The following is a 13,277-nucleotide window of genomic DNA, read 5'->3' as shown; positions in this document are numbered from 1 at the left end:
CAAGGGAAAGTGTTCAGTGCAGATCAGTGAGTAAGCACCAGCCCGCCCGTGCTTACCTTGCTCCCAGAGACCCGGTCCCTCTCGGGAGGGTAACAAGGGAGCCGTCTGAGCACTAGTGACTGGGTTTTACCCCTTTCTGCTGCTCTTCCGGCCTGCTACTCTGTGCTACACCCATGCTTACCTTGCTCCTGAAGACTCGGTCCCTCTCGGGAGGGTAACAAGGGAAAGTGTTCAGTGCAGATCAGTGATCAAGCTGGAGATTCTAATTCAGGAGGACTGAAATTGGACGTAGATCCCCCAACTGAGTTTTTGTTCAATAGTATCTTAAGCTCATAAAAAGAAGACTCTCATGCCCTGGGTTTCAGGAGCCCTTCCCTGAACCTGCTGTTAGTAAGGCTAAGAATTAGAATTGGATCTATTTGTGTCCATGATCAACTGTCATCCCACCATCTTTGCAGTTTTAGAGTAGAGTCGGGGTCTGTTTGTACCTGCCTTTACATTAGGGGGCTGCCTCTTTTGAAGCACTTAGGACTTCAGAGGTTTAAGGTTATCTATATAATTTTTAGCCCTTGCAGAATTGATGGTTTGTCACCTGGTTCCATCCACTGCTCTCATTTAAGGTCCCTCAGCCACTAAACGGGAATAGTTGGGTTAGCTGCAGGGGCCAGTCCCCAAGAACCCTCACACACCCATGAAATTGTCTTCCAATGTGCTTTCATTGTCTTGTGCACAGTCCGGTCTGAGACAAAGGGACTCGTGTTGCTGGGAAAACCAATGGAGGAGGGCCTAGTTTTAAGGGGAGCCATGTAATTGTAGGTGGAAAGAGCTTAATTTGGCCTTTGCGTGCTTTCTGACCAACACCCAGGCCTAACCCAGTCTTCTCCTACCCTTCTGATTCCCCCGGAGGCTCCTTTTTATAAATAGAAGCAGGTTCAGCCTAAACCCTTGACCTCAAATTCTCTGCGTTAATCCTCCATTGAGGTGGCATATGACATCTCTACATAAGGCTTATCCGCTATGCTCTGCCAGATAACTCAGCACCGCCACTCACTGCTGAGGCAGATTGCACCAGTGGAATGTGCTGCTGGTGGATTACAGCCCCTCAAGTTCCTTTTTTGGGGGTCAATTACAGCAGTAGGGGACAGGAGTCATCTCAGAACTCAGCCAGCATGCATGCCTAAAACCCAAGCTCCCAGGATGTGGGGTTGGGAGTGTACTGTGGCTGCAGCCTGCCAGAGAGAGGCTGGTGGGCCTGAGCCTTTCCAGAACAAGGGCAGTCAGGAGTGATGAGGAGGTGTGGGCTCAGGACCATGGGCACAGGGGACATCAAGCTCAATTGCTGTAACATACCACACAAAAACATTGTTCTACATCCTACTTTGATGAGTAGCGACTGGGATCTTAAAAGCTTGCAAGCGGCCATCTAGATGCAATGATGGATCTCTTCTCGTCCAGAGCAAAGAAGGATGAAGAAAACCAAAGATGCATGGAAACAATTAGTCCAAGGAACTGGTACACCATTCAATCTGTAGCCTATGCGACTATGAGACCAAAAGGACTAGATGGTGCCCAGCTACCACTGTCAGCCACTGCCGGGGTGGGGGGTGGGGGGTGGAATCTATGTAGGAGATCCTGGATAGAGTAGGAGAACAGTGTGGAACAAAGCTTCAAATCATTTAAAAAAAAAAAGGGGGGGGGGGACCAGGTTTGCTGGTCTGATAGAGTCTTGTGGAACCCACTCCTGTGGCTTCCAGCCAAACAAAAGACAGGCATATGAGCTGAACATTTACCTGAGATAGATACACTCCTTGGAGAGATCAATCATGGGAGCATGGAAGGGCTGTGTATGCACAGGAAGACAGCTCAGGGAGCCAGGAGTGCATGGGAGGGAAGGACACAGGGAAGAGGTAACTGGGGAGGAAGTAGGAGGGGAGGCTGTTACATTGTGGTAGATTGTAGTCAGTGTCATGAGACAAAGTGTATGTGAACTGCTGTATGGAAGATGAATTTGCTCTGTAAACTTTCACCCGAATCACGATAAAGTTATAACACAAAACCAAAAAAAAAATAATAGCTAAAAAAGAGGAAAAGGTGGGAATCAGTGTCCCGCTGAGAAGATGGAGTCCCACCTACCAAATAACCCTGGGGGAACGACCCACAGCCACCTCTTAGGGCAGTGTGGTGTGGTAGGTAGGTCGTCAGGCACAGCTGGGTGAATTCATAGTCAAAAGCATGAAGGGAAAAGAGCAGGTTTAATGAGCTAGGTTGTGTTTTTTGCTTGGCTTTTCAGACATAAATGTTGTACACTTAAAATTGGTGGTTCAGAGGACCCCATTAATAGAGGGTGGGTTGTATTTCTGGGGACAGGGCAAGCCAAAAGTAATCCCTGTAAGCCTGGCTCCTTTTCTGGGTGGAAGTGTGAAGTGCCCTTGTATCTTACTATACTCCTGAGAGCTGGTGGTCCCCTCGGGGCTGCCCTGTCCCTCCCTGTATGAGGTTCCTGGTGCTTGACGCCAGCTTTGCTTTGTTTTGCACAGCCTCCAGAGGAATTCTAGGTGGGGCCTCTGGCATCACTGAAAGGGTGTGGCCATCCAGGCTGACCCTAACCCTACCTCTTATTAGCTCTGTGGCCAGAACAAGTGGATTGGCCTCCGAGTGCCTTAGGGTTTATTCCCCTCAGTTATAAAATGGAAATTAGAATAGCCATCTTGCAGGAAAAGAGCTCTGGGGGTGCAATGGTTAAACATTTGGCTGCTGACCAAAAGGTCAGTGGTTCAAACCTTCCAGCCACTCCAAAACCCAAACCCACAGCAGTCGAGTCAGTTCCAACTCACAATGACCCTATAGGACAGAGTAGAACTGTCCCATAGGGTCTCCCATGGCTGTAAATCTTTATAGAAGCAGCCTGCCTCATCTTTCTCCCGTGGAGTGGCTGGGTTCAAACTGGCAGCTTTTTGGTTAGCAACCGAATGCTCTAACCACTGTGCAACCAGAGCTCCTGGAAAGATTAAACCAAAAACCCACAGCCATTGAGTCAATTCCAACTCATAGCAAACCTATAGTACTGAGTAGAATTGCCCCATAGGGTTTCTAAGACTATAAATCTTTGACAAAAGCAGACTGCCTCATCTTTCTCCCACAGAGTGGTTGGTGGGTTTCAATCACCAGCCTTTTGGTTAGCAGCTGAATGCCTTAACCACTGCATCACCAGAGCTCCCAGGAAGACTATACCCTAGAAAACCCTGTCAGGCAGTTCTACTGTGACATGGTGTTGCTAGGAGTCAGAATTGACTTGACAGCACCTATTAACAACTGTATTTCCACTGAGACTTCATTTGACTTGGGGGGGGGGGGGTACCTTGTCTCCCACCTGGCTTTAGCCCCTTATCAAACACACAAAATGAATGCCCTGTGCTGGATGAGGGGTCACCCTCACGGTAAAATAGCTCTAATGTGATGGTTCTCACACCCTAATTTGAGATTCTGATTGAGCAGAGCTGGGTTGGGCCCTGGAAAGTGCATTCAGCAAGCTGCCTGGGTGACTCCAGTGCTGATGTCCATGGAGCCCATTTTGAGAAATGTTTTCATCTAACCACAATAAACAAATAGCTGCCCCCATCTATCTGAGAGATAGAACCTAACTCCCGTGGGAGTGTTTATTTTGCAGTTAATCCCAGGTAAGCGATCTTTTCTGAAAATATTAAGAAGCACCAAGCAGGAGCTCTGGTAGCATAGTGCCTAAGGCACTTGACTGCTCACCAGAAGGCTGACGGTTCAAACCCACTAGCCACTCCTCGGAAGGAAGGTTGGGCAATCCTACTTCCGTAGTGATACTGCCTTGGAAACCCAAGGAGGGGTCGCTATGAGTCGGGGCTGACTCAACAGCAAACAACAACAACAACCAAGTTTAAGCGTAAACTGCTGTGGGGACACCTGCTCGAGGGGGGGAGCAAGTGCCATCAGTATGACTCAGTCTGAGCTAAGTCATCTCCTTCCCATTCAGGTTAAGTTCTCCCCTAAACAGAAGAGGAGGAAGTATCCTGACATCATCCTGTCTCACAGTACAGCTCACTCCTGCTTTGTTTCTGGTCTTGCACAAGGTCACTTATTCCAGATGTAATGGGAGAAGTAGCAGCTCTGGCTTCCTCCTGCCTGAGGTTGGCACTCTTTGTATTCCTTTATTCCCTCATTTCATCAGTTCATTGATTTCCATGCATGATTTCTAACAGAAGACCTGACCAGTACTTCTAGGCATTTGCTTCCCAGCAAATAAAACAATTCGTGGCAGAGGCAGGCTCCCTCAACGGGTCATTTTTTCTAGGTTTATATCTTGAGTGAAAAGAAGGGAGGGTATGTTTTCGGACCTTGTGCTGTCTAGGATGGGAGTTCTGGTAGCATAGTGCCTAAAGCATTTGACTGCTCACCAGAAGGCTGGCGGTTCAAACCCACCAGCCACTGCCTGGAAGGAAGATTAGGCAATCTACTTCCGTACAGATCCGCCTCAGAAACCCAAAGAGGGGTCACTATGAGTCGGATCCGACTACGGCAATGAGTAGTAGTAGCTGTCTAGGATCGGATGGCTCGCCCTCCTCTTACACCCTTCCCTGATTCTGCTGTTCCTTCCTTCATATGGCAACCACAGTAATTGTAATTGGATGCTTTCAGCCCCCAAACTTTTGTCCTCAGAGTGTTGTCTATGGGAAATAAATATGCTGCCCAAACAGAAAGGGCCCCATGGCCAAATGAGTTTGGAGGAAAAAATGAACTGAATAAAACTTAACAGATCTTTTTATTCAGGTACTGTTTTGAGCCATTACTATGTGAATATTCTTTGTAAATCAACAAGGTGAAATAGTGCACAATCTCTAAGTGTTTTGGGCCATGGGACCTATTCACTTGAGCCGAGTTCCTTGGAACTCGTCCCAGGAGCTGCTGGACAGAAGTATGGCTTAACTTCCTGCAAGTTGTTCCTAACACCCATTCCTCTATTTGATTATATTAGTTAAGAATTATTGAAATTAAATTATGTGCCAAGCACTTCACAAACGTTTAACCCTATGAACTAGATACTAATTTTCAGATGAGAAAATTTGCCAGGTCACACATGAGTAAGTAGTGGAGTCAGAATTGGGACGAGGCACTGCCCTTCTGACATGGTCTTCACACCACTCCCCACCTCAGCTCATTAGTGGAGGGAACATCTTCTAGGCCCAAGCTGTCTGTCATTGGATCTCACTGTTTTTCTTCCCCAAGATACTAATTCACTGTAGAAGAAATAATGACTGGCTCACTCTCTGCCTGGGTAATGTCAAGCACCTTATCATGCCCTTACCCACCTTTACCTTGTGAAAATGAACCAACCTTGACATCGATCAGTCAGTATTCTTACTGCTGCATGCTTACGTGCCCCCATTCCACTGTTTCTAACCTTGTACGTATTTGTGATCATAGTCTGTGTCACTTGCACCCTGGGGGCAGGGCACAGACAGAGACCGAGTCTGCCTGAATTGGCATCCACCATGTGCAGATGGGGGCTTTCAGATGAAGATGATCACACCCAAGTGGAATTGGCTGGCTCCAAGCCCTTCAGCTGTCTAATGCCCCGCTTCCTTTGCTATCTCCTGAAGTCTGGCTTTGAGGCTTTCCAGAGTTCCACGGGAGGTCAGGCCACAGACCACTGAGGCGACAGTTGCTGCATTGTTCCGGCCCCTCTCTGCTTATAAATAGAAACCCATCCATACCACAGGCCTGGCCGGAGATTCCCCACATTGTTTTTGGCCCTAGATTGCCAGCTGCAGAGAACAAGTCCGTGCGGGGGGAGACAGGGAGGCCGCAACCCACAATGGAATGCAGAGGGAGCCTAACCCCAATCTGTTCTCACAGTGACTGGTCCCCCCGCCCCAATCCCAACTGGCCTGACCTTGCATCCACAAAGATGCTTTGCTTCCGAGCCCCTTTAAATGCTGGTTCATGACTGTGCCTAGGCTTGTTTTCTGGTCTGGACATCCAGAGGGAACTTGGCTCATCAAGTCAATCCTGATCATGGTGTGCAGGTCCCGTGGGCTCTGGTTCCTGCCTACCCCCTTGCTCCTTTTGTTTTACTGCTCTTCCCCCTGCTGTCAAGGCACAGCCCCTCTGAACGCTCTCTGTTGCATGCCATTCCTCAGGAGATCCTTCCCATCTCAGGCTCTTCCATGGCCAGGCCATGGTCAGCTGAGATGCACCCACCAGTCTCTCCTACTCGTCCTGAGGTCTCAGTTTAAACCCTGTTCTCCTAGCAAGCCTGCCCTCTCAGATTCCTCAGCCTTCCCCACCCCCCAAATTTTGTGCCCTTCTCTCACATGGCACTATTTTGAGAAATACATCACAGTTACTGTTACTTGTGTAATTTGTTGTTTGGTTCGTTTATCTCATCTATCTCCTCTCTTCTAAACGGTCAGCTCCATAAAAGCTTCATCTGCCCCCAGCCCCTAACAGCGCCAGGACAGAGCAAGGGTCAGGCCCTGTCAGATATGACTGCCTAGAAAGACCTCTCAGAAGCTGGAACTTGCTCAAAAGCCAGACCCCAGCAGGGGATGACAAAGGGGCAGGAGTAGGATATGACAGCTGAAGGGAGTGAGCCAGCTGGTCCCCCAGAGTCACACAGCATGCTGGTGGCAGCACAGGCCTGGGGCTGGCCCCAGTGCTGTCTGCACTTCTCTCTTGAAGCTGACCAAAGCTTCCTTCCAGCATCATACAGCGACCTCCTCCCTGCCCACTGATCCTCTGCTTCTCATTGTCCCAGAACATGCTAGCTCAGGACCAGAGTGGCTGTCCGTGTCTTTGCAGCCCAGCAAGTGACGAGGAGGTGGACACAAAGGTCGAGGTACAAGCTTCTCTTGTGCTACTGACCTGCAGGAACAAGTCCCCCCACCTGATTCTGGCTTCAGCTTCCTCACCTGTCAAATGGGGCGGGGCAATGTGTTAAGTACGGGATGTCGGGCAGTGCTGGCACAGAATGACAGGGTGTCCTCACGGTATCCGTTATCATGGAGAGACCCAGGAGCTGCAATAGCCCTACCAAGCAGACCAGCCCAGTGCCTGTCTGCCCAGGCCCATACCTACAACGTCTTCTGATTCAGGAGCTGACCAGCAATCCTCTTTTCAGGAATGTGCCCAGAGACTCCGGGAGGAGGGCCAGGCCCTGAAGGACACGTGGCCCCTGTATTCTGCCCTCCCACGCACACGCACAGCTGCTGCCTGGCCCTGTAGGTACAAGGTTAGCCCCGGGAAAGGACCACCTCTCTTACCATAGGCAGTCTGCAGGTGTGGTTTCTGATCCTGCAGGAGAGGACTGGAGTCACTGCTCACACCCCACCAAAGCCGCGCTCCCACTTACCCCTTGCTAATCTTGCCATCCCAGTTCTCTCCAGCTGGCCAAGGGGACATGGGCAGGGGGAGGGGACAGGAAGGAGTGACATGCTGAATTTTGAGTCACTTGTCTGGCTGCAGCTGACAGAAGAGGCTGTATGAACTGATGTAACAGCTTAATTGCCACCAGCCAACATATTTAAGGAGCATTTTGAATTCTCAAGGCTTGGGGTGTTTGCTTTCTCGCTTTTATTCTCTTTATTTTAGGGAACACATTTGCCTCAGTGTGGGGAAATGAAACTACTGTAATTATGTTACAAGGGTCTATGTATGGGTGTTGGATCATGCGGCCTGAGTGCTTCCCCTCGCCCCACGTTCCTCTTGCCCAGAGCCCAGTAGCAGATGGGGCCAAGCACCTCCAGCTACAAAGTGGCAGCAGCTGTACCTCTGAGCTGAATTCAGGCCCAGATCCTCTTCCTCACCATGCCTAACCCTGGGCTTTGGGCCTCCTGACCTAGCTGACTGCTGGCTATTGTCCTCAGGGCTCTCTCATTTTGAGCCACTCTGGGGATGGGAGGAAACATCCTTTCTGAGACAGTAAAGTCAAGTGGTGCTCAGACTCTACTGTTTGGTTGTCACTTCGTAAATGGTAGGGACCAGTGGTCATCATCTAAAAGTATGTATCGACATACCATACTTCCTGTGTGAAATCGACATACCATACTTCCTGTGTGAAGCTGTCCTGCCAATCCCCCATCAGCACAGTGGGGGGGGGGGTCTGGGCTGTTCCAGCTACACACTTACCACCTAGGCCCCTTTCCCACGTTGTGTGTTGCTGTCTGCATGATGTGTGCTCTGGGAGTAGGCAGTTCCTTTTGTGCCCCTGTAACAGAGCAAAGCTGACCCATGAGACATCCAGGAAGCCTCGAATTTTAGGGCTATCCAGTTCAATTCCCTCCTTGAATACAGAAGAGAATTGAGACCTAAAGAAGAGAAGGAAATAACTCTAACCAGCAAGTCACTGCCATCAAGTCAGATCCAACTCATAGCGACCCCTCCTTGGGTTTCCAAGGCGGTAGCTCTATGAAAGTAGATTGCCCAACCTTCCGAGGAGTGGCTGGTGGGTTTGAACCGCCAGCCTTCTGGTTAGCAGTCAAATGCCTGAGGCACTGCACCACCAGAGCTCCTCATCCAGCAAGTAGAGTGTATTAATTAAGACTATGGGTACACCTGGGCTCGTATCATCCTGGCAGCGCAACTTAGGGTAAGTCACTTAAACCTCTCTGAACCCCAGTTTCATCATCTATAAAAAGAGGAAATGACTTGTTGAGGATTAAATGAGATACTGTGCATAAAGCTGGTAATAGTTGTATTAGTATCATCCTCATTATTTATGGACAAGGTGAGAGTAGAATGCTGATTTCTCCGTTCCTGACCCTCTGTTCTCTTACTGCACATAATGACTTGGATTTGTCAGCATGTGGCTGGAATCAAAGGGCTCGAATGAACGTGTTGTAAGGAGATCTGAGTGGCTTTTGCTCTGTTAGCTGCTTATACGCTGTAGGGTGAAATCTTTCTAAGAGCGTTACAGCTTTAAAAGTCTTCCTCTTTAGTAACTACAGGGAGGAAGTGTGAAGAGAGCTGTTACGTTGTGGAGAATTGCAGTCAGTATCATGAAACAAAATGTGTATGAACTGCTAAATGGAAAGTGAATTTGCTCTGTGAACTTCCACCCAAATGACAATACAAATTAAAAAAAAATGGACCTAGACACACACACAAAAGTCTTTCTCTTCAGCTATGCATGATGGGTCAGCTTGTGCAATAAATGTTAACTGAATGAGAAGAATATTCATGGTCAAACTTTTGGTGTTAAGTATTTATCTTCTTGTATTCAGCCATGCCATAAAAATCAATTATTGGAAGTCACACCATGAAGATGTAGTTATAACCTGCAGTCTCTGAAGGATTGAGGAGTCTCAGGAACACAAGGGCCGTGGATCGTTTTTATGTGTCAATAAGATAATAATTACCTATAACTTGAAGTTACAAACCAGGCATGCCCTGTCTCCCACTTTTCACTGCTTACAAAGATTTGTCCCTAATTACCTTCTGGCATCCCTGATGTCCTCACTGCACAATTTTCCCAAGGAATGGCACCCAGGAAGATGACATTTTGCTTTTCAGCAATCCATGTTGAAGTGAGGGCTCCCAAAATGCACTGGGCCTAAAACTGGAACCCGCCTCTGAAGACGCTTCCAGTCTGGTCTTTATTATAGAGATGTGCCTATTCATAATGCTGTCCATCCACCGCCTTTTGGGTATAAAATCAGAAAGCATGTTGGGCTTCTCTGCAACTCATTTCTATTTCCAGTGGCTTATCTTGCTTGTAAAGAGTATTTTGTTCCCAAGCAACTCAGCTGGGGAATCTGGAATGAGAAAGGGCACAGTTCTTCTCAGTTTATCATTTAAAGCTGATCAGAGCATGACAGCAAGTTGCCTGAGTAGATAGGAGTCACTCTAATCCAAAAGTGAATTTAATTTTCAATTAGGTGCTTGATCAAAAATGCTCATTTTGTCTTACTGCTAAACTTCTGACAAGAACAAAAAGAATATCTCCAGTACACTTGGTTTGGCTGCCTAGTTACAGGAAACAGAATCTTGGGGACCTGCATTGTGGAGATTGATTACTGTTTGTAAGTTGACTACTACTGCCAAATAATGATTCCTGGTTTCTTCCCTGGCACTAATACCTGATTTGAGAGGGGAGAGAGCTAGAGAAGAAAACAAAACTGTCACTACACATCGTTCCAGTAAAGTTCTTTCAGTCTGTGTCTCAGCTATTGGTGTTGGAACCATGTGTCCCTGGACCAAGTGTTCAAGCCTCTGGGCAGCCATCTCCATAAAGGGTCTGTGCAGCAGAATTTATAGCACTAAACGTCTTGTGAAAAGAAGAATGGTCTCAAATCTATGACCTCACTTTCCACCTTAAGATACAAGGAGTAGAAGAGCCAAACAGGCAGAAGAAACAGAAATGAATCAGATAGAAAATAAAACAAGACCAAAGAATAGAGAAACTTGATGAGCCGAAGATGATTCTTTGAGAAAATTGATGAAATCAATAAACTGCTAGCCAGAGTGATCAGGGAAAAAAGAGGTAAGGTACCAATGATCAAGGTCAAGAATGAGAGCGGTGACAAGACTACAGATGCTTCTGTTATTAAAAGGACAATCAGGGACGATGATGAACATATAACTGTAAATTCAACAACTGGGACGAGATAGACAAATTCCTTGAAAGATAAACTACCAAAGCTCACTCAAGAAGAAAAAGATAACTTGGATAAACCTATAGCTGTTAAAGAAATTGAATTTATCATTAAAAACCCTCCCCCAAAGAAAACTCCAGCCCAAATATCTGCTCTGGTGAATTCTGCCAAATATCTATGGAAGAAATTATATCAATTCTGTATAAACTTTTCCAGGAAATTAAGGACAATACTTCTCAATTCATTCTATGAGACCAGCATTACTCTGATACCAAAACCAGACAAGGACATACAAAAATAGAAAACTACAGACAAATATTCATCATCAAAACAGATGCAAAAGTTCTTAGCAAAATTTTAGCAGCTGAATACAACAGTGTATAAAAAGAACAATACATAATAACTGAGTGGTATTTATACCAGTAATGCAAGGTTGGTGTAACATTCAAAAATCAATCAATATAATTGAAAATGTAACAGACTGAAAAAGAAAAAATAAGTATGGTTTTCTAATAGATGCAAAAAAAAATTTGATAAAACCCAGTTTCTACTCCTGATTTAAAAAAAAAAAAAAAAAAAAACAACACCTGTCAGCTGACCAGGAATAGATGGAAACTTTTCTACCTGATAAAAGACGTCTGGGACAAAGCTATTTATATCCTTCTTAATAGTGAAGGACAGAATGATTTCACTCTCAGATTGGGAAGAGGTAAGAATGCTCTCACCACTTCTATTCAGCATTACACTGGCAATTCTTGTTAGTGCAGTAAAGCAAGATAAAGAAATTAGAAGTCATCCATATTGGAAAGGAAGAAGTAAAATTGGCTTTGTTGTTGTTTCAGGTGCCGTCAAGTTGGCTCTGACTCATAGCAACCCAATGTCCAACAGAATGAAACACTGCCCAGTCCTCTCCAGCCTCACAATCCCTGCTACACTTGAGCCCATTGTTGCAGCCACTGTGTCAACCCATCTTGTTGAGGGTCTTCCCCTTTTGCACAGACCCTCCACTTTACCAAGCATGACATCCTTCTCCAGGGAATGATCCCTTCTGACAACATGAGCAAAATACATGAGATGAAGTCTGGCCATTCTTGCTTCCAAGGAGCCTTCTGGCTGCACTTCTTCCAGGACAGATTGAGTCATTCTTCTGGCAGTCCATGGTATCTTTGGTATTTTTCACCAACAGCACAATTCAAAGGCATCACCTCTTCTTTGGTCTTCCTTATTCATTGTCCAGTTTTCACATACATATGAGGCAATTGAAAATACCATGGCTTGGGTTAGTCACACTTTAGTCTTCAGAGTGACATCTTTGCTCTTCACCACTTTAAAGAGGTCTTTGGCAGCAGATTTTCCCAGTGCAATATGACATCTGAGTTCTTGACTGCTGCACCCATGGGTGTTGATTGTGGATCCAAGTAAAATGAAATCTTTGACATCTTCAATCTTTTCTCCATTTATTATGATGCTGTTTATTGGTGCAGTTGTGAGGATTTTAATTTTCTTTATTTTGAGTATAATCCATACCGAAGACTTTAGGCTTTAATCTTTATCAATAAGTGCTTCCAGTCATCTTCACTTTCAGCAAGCAAGATAAATTGGATTTATTGCAGATAATGTTATTATCTATACAGAAAAATTATAAAATCTACAACAGAAGAAAACAGCTACTAGAACTACTGTTACAAGATATCATCAGCTCACTATACAAAAATCAGTTCTATTTCTATATACTAGCAGCAAATAATCAGAACTTAAATTTAAAAAAAAATACCATTTACAATAGCTTCAAAAAATATGAATCACTCAGGTACAATCTGACAAAAGATGTACAAAAGACTTTTACACTGAAAACTATAAAACACTGCTGATTGAAATTGTTGTTATGTGCCGTCGAGTTGGACCCAACTCATAGCGACCCCTCCTTGGGTTTCCGAGGCAGTATCACTACGGAAGTAGATTGCCCGACCTTCCTTCCGAGGAATGGCTGGTGGCTTTGAACTGCCAGTCTTCTGGTTAGCAGTTAAGTGCCTTTAGGCACTATGCTACCAGAGCTTCCGCTGATTGAAATTAGAGACACCTAAATGAGAGAGATGTGTTGGTGGATCAGAAGACTCAATATTGCTAAGATGGCATTTCTCTATATATTCAAAGCAATTCCAATCAAAATCCCAGCAGGCTATTTTTTGTTGCTGGTTCTAAAATTCATGTGGGTATGCAAAAGACTAAAGTAGCCACAACAACTCTGAAGAAGAAGAAGAAAGTTGGACGGTTACATTACTTGAATTTCTTAGAAAGCTACGGTATTTAAGATCGTGTCAAAATAGTGTACGATTTTATACAAAATTTGTAGCATTAGTGTCAAAATCCACAAATAGATTGATAGTACAGAATAGAAACTTTGGAAATAGATCTACATATAAACGATCAATTGATTTTCAACAAAGGTGAAAAGGCAATTTAGTGGAGAAGCGAGTCTTTTCAACAAATGGTGCTGGGACAATCAAGTAACTATGCACAAAAACAATGAAACAAAACAAGAACTTCAATTCCCACCTTGAATCATATACAAAAATTAACTGACACTGGATCATAGACATGAATGCAAAACACAAAACTATGAAAACAGTGAAACATAAGTGAAAATCTCCATGATCT

Source organism: Orycteropus afer, unplaced genomic scaffold, assembly GCF_000298275.1.
Source record: "Orycteropus afer afer isolate SDZICR_OR568_19922 unplaced genomic scaffold, OryAfe1.0 scaffold00123, whole genome shotgun sequence".
Classification (NCBI taxonomy): Eukaryota; Metazoa; Chordata; class Mammalia; order Tubulidentata; family Orycteropodidae; genus Orycteropus; species Orycteropus afer.
This window is presented reverse-complemented; position numbering follows the sequence as displayed.